The 9,520-nt window shown below is 40.9% G+C and overlaps 1 protein-coding gene across 3 annotated transcripts in view; it reads right to left on the minus strand.

Moving 5' to 3' along the window:
• Positions 1–9,158, minus strand: part of thsd7ba (thrombospondin, type I, domain containing 7Ba) — a 181,039-nt gene extending 171,881 nt beyond the window's left edge. For all 3 annotated transcript variants that reach the window (XR_002276677.1, XR_002276676.1, XM_020621192.1), the window contains exon 1: positions 8,915–9,158. The gene's annotated coding sequence lies outside the window, so the exon portion shown is untranslated. The remainder of the gene's footprint in view (positions 1–8,914) is intronic.
• Positions 9,159–9,520: the final 362 nt, after the last annotated feature.

The raw sequence follows: 9,520 nt of genomic DNA on the forward strand, positions 1-9,520 counted from the left end.
TGGGACCACTCTGGGCTTTTACCTCTTCAATCTAATTCTGCACTTTAAACCGGTGATGTATACATCATCCACTTTCCAGTTATTTCTTGTGACATCTACTCATGTAAAATATTTCTTTCTGGACCCACAAGACAAAAACATGTATATATTTGATAACCCCTGGATATCAAAGTGCCATCACATCAAATTCGACTGACTGCTGCTGCACATTAGAACAATGGCAGCAAAAGCATGTTTTCACCAAAGGTCAAATGTTCTTTTCAGGTGAAGAGATCTTTTCCTTTATCATGACTGAGACTTGACAGACAGTAGGAGGATAACAAAAATCAGAATGTCCATTAAGACAGAAAGTCAGTGAAAAAAAGGAGGCAAAACATAGACACATCTGACCATTAAGAGGAAAGCACATTGCTGCACTAATTCTATTACGTGCAAGGATGGTTTAGTAAATATAGCCAGTGATCCAAAGTTAATAGGGGTGATGGAAGCAGCAGATCCAAGCTAAAGGCCAACCGGCTGTCAGGAGGCTGACCAGATTTTGTGACAGCTTCCTTCAGCTGCCTGACGACTGCATAACACCCAAAGAATAACCCCTGTGGTCAGGTGGAAGGAGCTACAGACAAATAAGCTGGCTATTTGACAAAGACTCTTGAGATAAGGCTTGCTCAAGCTCCTGCATTTGTATTCCAAGTGAAGTGGGGGGGTGGGGGCTAATGTAATTGAAAACTATTGGGGTGTTAGGGGTCACTGAATTCAATAGACTCGGAAAAAAAGTGTTTGTGTGCTGAGTAGCAATGTGAAGTAGCAATAGCCCAGCTGCCAAATAATAGCTTCCTCATTTTGATTGATGTGTGAAGGATGGGAGCATGAAATCATCATTACTAACTATGTCAAGGGTGACACTCACCAAAAGAGTTTTCTTCTAAGGATGATTTCTTTGATTAAGTTGATTCAGATGTTTTTTAAGCCACAATGGAAACGGGTGACAACTGTTTGTCACAACCAAGCTTAGTTACAGTGAGTGACAGAACAGCAAACATCATTTAAGAGATTTGATAAGAAAATACTGCTTTACAGAATGAAACACAAAGAACAGATATAAATAATGAGTGTCATTACTGGTCAGTCACCCTGAGGATTTTTACTGTTAACTGATGCTTTACTGACCTCAGCTGAGATCATGAGATCAAGGAAACCCTGGATACTCCTGTCACGGATAATACCCAAGTGTACACATGAAGTCAGATGTTTTCATATCAAATCGAAAAATTCACACTCAAATAGATCCCAGTCTATGCAACTGTGCGTGTGCTCTTCCTGTGTTGACCATCATAACTTTATATCCACTGGAATCTCAGTAAGTCAAGGGCAAATGGCAGTTGTAGGAGCTGTCACATGAATTAAATAGCTTCCTTCAATTAGTTGTATTCTCCAACATTCAGTTCATCCCAATGTATGTTACTCAGAATTCATGTGGTACATATTCAAATCTGTGATAGTTCATCTTCTATGCATCTTGTACTGTATGTTTACACTATAAAACCCTATGTGGTATTAGAATATTCTCTCTGTGTAGCTGAAGCCTAGCTATTCCTGCTTCCAGGAATTTTTCAGAGGGCATTTCAAAAAATTAGATTTCAAACTTTGAATTAAAATTACAAGATAACAACAGTAATTCCTATAAAAGAGGAGGACAATGAGTCTGTAACACAAGGAAACCAATATATCTGCTTTGAAAAGACTGATGTAGAAGCAATGCTTTTTGCTCATCTATTCACTACAGCAATCCATTATAATCAACAGGAATTGAAGCTGACAACAACCTGAAGTCTCTAAAATGGACAAGGGTTAGCTTAACTTCTACCTGGAGAGTCAACTCTTAAGGCTTCAGGGAGTAAGTACAGTAATTGATATTAGAAGAATGTCTTAGGTAGAGAATTGCTCTTAAGGCCATTGTCAGACTTGGCACTAAAATATACCCTGGATGACTTTTTGTAAGAGCTGTTGAGTTTTCAAAATAAAGAAGTGGCAGCCAGTAACACAAGTAAAGCTATGCTGAAAAAAAGCTGCTCCACACCTCTAAAGCACTTCTATGGGTTCAGCTGCATTTGAAATTCAGTAATTTGTTCATTCTGGAGATGAAGTGGTTGTCAACAGATCCACACAAACATACCTTTCCACTAAGTATTAAAAGAAAACATCAAAGGAGTGTTTCAGTGATGCAGGTAATTTTTTTTAATGCAGACCTGTCATCCATAGCTGAATGGTTAATGCATGCTTACCTAGTCTGGATTCACTTTGCAGATGAATCAAGGATAAAATAAACTATATCTTTTAATCATTGTATGATGCATTTAAAAAAATGCAAATTTTTCTCAACTACCTCTGGACATGGTTCGGTCAGGGGTCTCCTCAGCTTTGACTAGTGAGCCTCCAAATGTTGCCTGCTCAGAGGATGTGGTGGTTAGGTTCAGGAGTTCCCTCCACCTCCCGAAAACATCCCCAGTATGAGCCAGCAGTTCTTCTCCCATTCTGAACACAGCTTTAGTCAAGCCCTGCTTTTCCTTCCTGAGTCATCTGATGGATCACCAAAACTTTCTTGAGGCCAACCCAAAGTCCACAGCCTCTCTGAACTCCTCCCAAACCCAAATGTTTTTGTCAGTGACTACCACAGTTACAGCTCTTCTGGCTCACATGTACCCATCTACTGCGTCAGGGGACCCCTGGGCCAACCATGGCCAGCAATCACATGGATGTGACCCTCTCATTCATGGGGAGATTTCTGACACAGCGCCACTCAGCCGGGGGCTCATGGGTATTGCCATATCCGCCTGGTGCCTCCCACCATAGGCATTTCCAGGAGTTTGGGTTCAGATCCAGTGCTGTGTGTGGAGGTGAGCCCACCTGTATCTACAGTAACTGGGACCTCTCCATCTGCCTCACCAGCTCTTGCTCCTGTCCTACCAAAGAGGTGACATTTAGCATATCCATGACATGTAAACCAACATAAAGCAGGAGGAGTTCAGGAACATTCAGTAGCTTATGTTTTGGAGTCAGTTTAACACTTCTGAGGGAAGAACATTTATTTTCTTATAGCTTTAGGAGGCATTTGATGACTCATCATGACAAATACTTTGGGGGCTGGAAAATTTCCATTTTTCATATTTTGGGTGGGATGCATCCCTCAGTCGCCAGTGGAGATTACACCCTAGGTTCATACTGATCACCTGGTGGAGAGTGAGAACATTAGAAATAAAGAAGAATGAAGCTATGTATCGGAGAGACTTTTTTTGCTGCTGGCCATATTGGTGGCGTATTTATTGTGTAAGGGAATTTATTTGCGTATTTACTACAGCGGTACGGTGGGCAGAGCAGTCGTCTCCCAACCAGAAGGTTGAAGGTTCGAATCTCTGTGCCTGCAGTTCACATGTCAAAGTGTCCTTGGGCAAGACACTGAACCCCCCCAGGTTGCCTGTGATGATGGTGCACGTGTTACGGGCCCCAAGTGCCGGGGCTGCGTAGCAGTGAATTAGTGCAGCCTGGAAAACACAATGTGACATATGAACAGAACTCTCACGGTGCGCTGGCATTCGCATCCAGACTGCATCTGGGGGTGGGGACAGAAGGTCCCTCCCCAAAACCATTCTGGGTGCAACGCCAAGCACACAAAGGTTCCGCTTTACCCTTTTCTGTTCTCCAACCGCCAAATCCAGGACAGCAGGCACAAAACATCATAATGTTCTAAAAATATAAATGTGGCACCCAAAATAAAACGTACATTCAATTGCCAATTATGAAATAATAAATTAACTGAAAACAATGTGGTGACATATCTTTAGGTGCACCACATAAGCAATGTTCTTCCGGGTTGCAAGCGAGAGCGGACGTTTTCTCTGCTTCTCTTGTCTGTTCTGGGATTTTCATATCTGAAATACAAACTAGAAACATGTTTGTGTTGAAAATGGGACAATACAGAGAATAACAAAGTCTTCTTAAAGATCAGTGCAGTGCATGGGTTGGACGATACTTCAGTATTGCTGATTAGAAACTTTAATTGGAGCCATATAATAATAATATCAGCATATTGTAGTTGTTTTAATTTAATTGGTTATTAATTTGATTGGTTTATGTGATTTTGTATACAACTTTAACAACATAACAACATATACACAGTATAACAATTAATGGAAAACTATTGTTGTATCTTAACAGAATAGTAATACAATAAATTACTCATGTGTTACATCAGTCTTTTCACCAAGCCTGGTACTTATGTGAGTTGTTAATAAAGTTGCTGTATGCAAGGTCTGGAAATCAAGCTAGCACTAACATGAGACTCAAAAGCAAACTGCTCTGCTCCTCCCACACTCTACTCTCCCTGCGCCGTTATTCTTTAGTCAGCCTTCACCTACATCCTGGTCGTCTTCACTGTCTCAGCTAACTCAGGAAACAGGAGCGAAGAGTGACACTTGCTCGCAACCTTAAAAAGGGCATATTTCTGCACTGCTGCCAGCTGTTCAATGGATCTGAGTCAGAGAAGTCTTTGACAGAACCTCTCCACATTTCTAGAACATAGTTCAACTAAAGCACATTAGAAAAAGTTGCATACTGGAAGCTGACATACAGATCGCAGATTAAATAATTTTACTTGTTTTTTGTACTTGTTATTAAGGGTCATAGATATATTTGATAGATATGGTGATACTTATGTATTTACTGCATATAACCATTTTAAGTCATTGACAGGACATAATCGACAAAGCCTTGTACATTCCTTGCATCCTATTGGGACAGAGATCTGTATACTAGAATGCACAGTGCTAAATATGTTTGCTCTACACCATCTGTCCCCGTTCATCTTTTTGTAACAAGCAAAGCCCTCACATAAAGAAACTAAAACAGTTGTTTAAGGTTTCATCTGCAATGCAAAACACCTGCTCATGATTCATCACTCATTGTACTTTATACAGAGAGCTTTTTGTTCATAGCTCACTGCAACTGGAATCATTTCAAAGTGGCCTCTAATCATGGTCACCCTTAAAGCATGAAAATGTGTCACTGATTATAAAAGCCTGAATAAATATTCTAATGTGCCATAGATTTTATTTATTAAACTCACTTTCATTAGCACTATTTTAAATACCATTAGAGTGTTCAACGATTGCCCCAATGTACAAAATGCACTTAAGTAAGTTATATAAGTGCTTTTGATTGACATAATAATTGTGTATGTTGTTCAGAATAAGGTCAGACTGTTGATGTTTCAATAGTCGCAATGAAAAAAAGAAACAACATTAAATGGCCTCTGTCAATCTGAAAGTCTGGAATAGTTTCACAAAATGTACTTTATTTATTTATTTATCCATCCATCCATTATCTATACCACTTATTCCTGGGGTCGCGGTGGTGGTGGAGCCAATCCCAGCTGACATTGGGTGAGAGGCGGGGTCCACCCTGGACAGGTCGCCAATCAATCACAGGACTGACATGTAGACAAACAACCACACACACTTACACTCACTCCTACCAGCAATTTAGAGACACCAATCAACCTAAGCTGCATGTCTTTGGACTGTGGGAGGAAGCCGGAGTACCCGGACAGAACCCACGTAGGAACTGGGAGAACATAAAAACTCTGCACAGAAAGGCCCCGGGTCAGCCTGGGCTCAATCCTGGAACCTTCTTGCTGTGAAGCACTAACCACTGCGCTGCTGTGCTGTCCTATACACACTCATTTTATTCTCTTTTTTAAAAATGTACACTTACTATAATACATTTCATCTGCAAAAAGTAATGCAAATTTACTGACAAATTTGTATAAGGATCCTCTTATATCCTTCCTCTCAGGCCTTCGAAAGGACAAAGACATATGACAACTGCTGTTGATGGTGATCTATACTACATACTGGATTTATTTATTGATTTATTTATTTCTAAATTGCATTGTTTATAATTAATATTTCAGACCGCTGTTTAGGGTTGAATTTATTTTATAGGATGAATTTTATGATTATATAATGTGTGTGTGTGTCCTTGTCTCACCCTTAATCAACCTGCAACCTGTCCAGTGTGTGCCCTCTCCCAGTATCAGCTAAGATTGAATCCAGACCCCACCCCCACCGTGATCAACGATAAGCAGATGTCGCTTTTGGATGGATGGACTACACTATACTTGACTGTGTCGGACACTGCATTGACAAAATTAAAGAAAATTTAGAGTGGCAAATCACGTAAATGCTTATTTTATTAAATGATCCAGTGCATGTGGGTGTTACATAACAAGCAGCACCAGATGGCTCATTAAGGTAGAATAAACTTTGTAAAAAAATTTCAGATTATATAGGGACCCATAGGTGGCAAATACATAGAAACTGGGAGACTTCACTCCTTCATTGGCTCCTCTCTAAACAGACTGGCTGCATGTTTGCCAAGAAACACTGCGCTCTACTGTACAAACTGTAATGTAATCTCTTGGCCTTGACTCCTGGTTATGTGCCCTGATAGGCTTATAAAAGAGTAATTATCACATAAAGTTTCCTATATTAGTACAAATCCCCCTGATGCAGAATGAAGTCAGCACACATACACACACAGGATCCATGTAGAAGTCATGCTTTATTTGGTTTCTAAAATCATATCATCCATTGCTCATACTGCCTGTAATTTCATCACCAGCCTCAGTGGGCGCAACACAATGCCTACCTCCAGAATACCAATATACCACCCTCATATTTCAATAAATGATCAGGTTGGGATGCAATTAGTAACTTGGAAGGGTTGTGAGAGTCACATGACAGATCGATTGAGCTGAGAGGCAGCATGCTCAGAGGGGGGATTCACAGCCCAACAGTTTGTCCCCTGCTCAGCCTGAATCCATGCTGTCTGTCTTCTTTATATGAACCATTCAAGGCTGGAAATATGCATCTGTCAAACATTCCCCATTACTCCAGCTGCCTGTCACACCTGGGGCAGCTCACAACCAACCACAAAAAAAAAAAATAAAAAACCGAGCATAGCTGTCGGTAGAGAATCCTCCACAGACTGAAAAGGCACCAGCTCCCCTCATTTCTCTGACTCTAATATCCTCAAAACACGAATATTTTTCTGGAGCTCTGCCTGAGTGCTGGGTTAATGACAGAGGCTGTGTCATGCAAGTAGTTGAGACAGGTTCTTTTTGCTCCACATTGTTTGATATTAAGGTATGACCAACATCCTATATACTGCATAATACTGCACTAGTGTTACTGTATATTTCCAGGCTGGTGCCTGTAGCTGAAAGTGAAGAATCTGTCATTAATAGTCATGAGAAAACCCATACCATGTATTCTCTCTCAGTACTGTGTGCGGTCTGTGCCACCAAATGGCATGAGTACTACAAAACTCCAACGCTGTGACTCTGTGGTAGTGTACTGTGGCAAGTTTCAGTACAGGTACTTAGAGTATGATTAAAACACAGTTGGTGGTTCGGCTCCTACCGGCAATGTTTCCACTACAGGCATGTCTGGATGTTCTCTCACCTCAACAACCAATGTCTTTTCACATTACAAAGCTATTTCTCTCATTGCTCTCCACAGTCCATGAGAGCGCTGCAAACTATGTCATAAATGAAATATAAGCACGCCGCTGTATTACTTATGAGACCTAACGCAACTTTGCTCTGAGCTATTTTCAGATTTCATTTAAATTCATTAATATGATGAATATTCTTATAGCAGAGAAACAGACGATAGGGCGTCAGTCCACAAGAAAATATTAGCAAAAGATGAACTTCACAGATTGCTTATCAGCAAAGACCACCTTCTAACTAGCCAATAATGTCTACATCAATCTTTGTAGTAAAAGCTTTTTTCAAGGCTCCTCCAGGGGATGTGCAAACACCAGCCAAGCCCACAATGAGACATTAAGTGACACTAATGTTCTTCACTGAAAATTTCAGATGTAACACTGCCCTGTCCTGTTGTTTATTTAAACTTCAAAGACTGAACGATGAGAAGAGCATAAAGAAAATGTTTTCACCAAAATCAAAGCATGGCAGTGACTATATAATCTGTACTATGTCCTAACCTTAGCCAGTATCATCAGCAGTGAACTGAAACACTGCATACAGTAATTATCCCATAACATTAAGAGTTAATGTCCCATGTGCACAGATTTGCAAATTATGTCAATTAGTAGCAGAAAATCCATTCAAATATACAGCCACACATGCTCAGACACATGTAAGGTTTGGGGAAGAGAGCGACTGACCGGCATCATTTATTCTGGCATCACACTGACACACAGACCCCCCAGCAGGTTGTCATTGCTGTATCCGAAGTCCTATCCAAACACCCCATAAATATACCAAAGAGACAATCTCTCACATGAGCTTCTCTGGATTTAGCCTCAGCTTAGTTCTGGGAGGATGCCAGCTCCAGATCAATAGGGAGTCAACTCATCAACTGCTGATCTGTGAACGGACACCTGAGCTCATGCTCCCCTGACTGTTAACTCACTTCCTACCACCAGCTTTGATCAGACAAAGTCTATTTCCCTTTGGGTCTTCTTCTGCCCCATTCCCTCTTCCATTTTCAGCCTCTGACACTGTTTCTGTGTGATGTTTATTGGTGTTTTTATTTAAGATATACACTGTATTATACATACCTCTTAGACTCTTTTGATTAAACTCAGATTGCTAAAGTTGTCACTGACACAGCTTATTAGCGATAAAAACACACATAAAACCATGTCTGAGTGCTTTACCAACACATAAAGCAACTTAGCTCCAGAAGAACCAGATCACCACTTCAAATTCATCACAGAAAAACTATAAATCAATTTTGTGCACACTAGAGAGAGAGAGCAATGAGGTTTCCTGTTTTCATTGTTACAGCGCTTTCAGTGTAAAGTGAATAAATAACAAGCAAGGTCTTACCTGGACTCTTGGTGAGGCTGCTGTTGATTGTAACAGATCCTATCTCTGCTTTTGGGACAGAGTCAGAGAAAAAAAGAAAGAAGAGGAGAAAAAAGCTGAGAGAGAGGAGGGGCGAGGAGAGGGACCACAAGCGTAGAGAAAGAGAGAGCGCGAGAAAAATCAGAGGGAAACCGAGAAAGTGTCTGTGCACAATGAGGGAGAAGCACCGACAGACAGGAGAGAGGAGAGAGTGATGACAGTGGTGCTCTCACACCGCGCTACCTTACACTGAAGGGGATGTGCTGGCTCTGGGAGGTGGTACTCCTCAGTCAAATGACATCTGCCTCTTGCTTTAAAACCATTGGCTAAGAGAGATGGTTTTCTAATAAGCCATCCCTGCTGTCTCCAAGTGAGCACACCCCCTCTTTCTTATCTACATGCATAAGCAGATGCATGCACACACACCCATATACACATGCACAGATTCATTTTTTTCTGTGCAGCGCACAAAGATTGTCTTTGCCACCCCTTTTGTCTACATTTTCCTGTTCCTATTCTCTTCTCCACCACTTTCATGTCTCTTTATCCTTTGAGGTGCTCTCCTATATGTGCATTGTCATTTTTCAC

This window comes from Monopterus albus, unplaced genomic scaffold (assembly GCF_001952655.1).
Source record: "Monopterus albus unplaced genomic scaffold, M_albus_1.0 scaffold254.1, whole genome shotgun sequence".
Taxonomy (NCBI): Eukaryota; Metazoa; Chordata; class Actinopteri; order Synbranchiformes; family Synbranchidae; genus Monopterus; species Monopterus albus.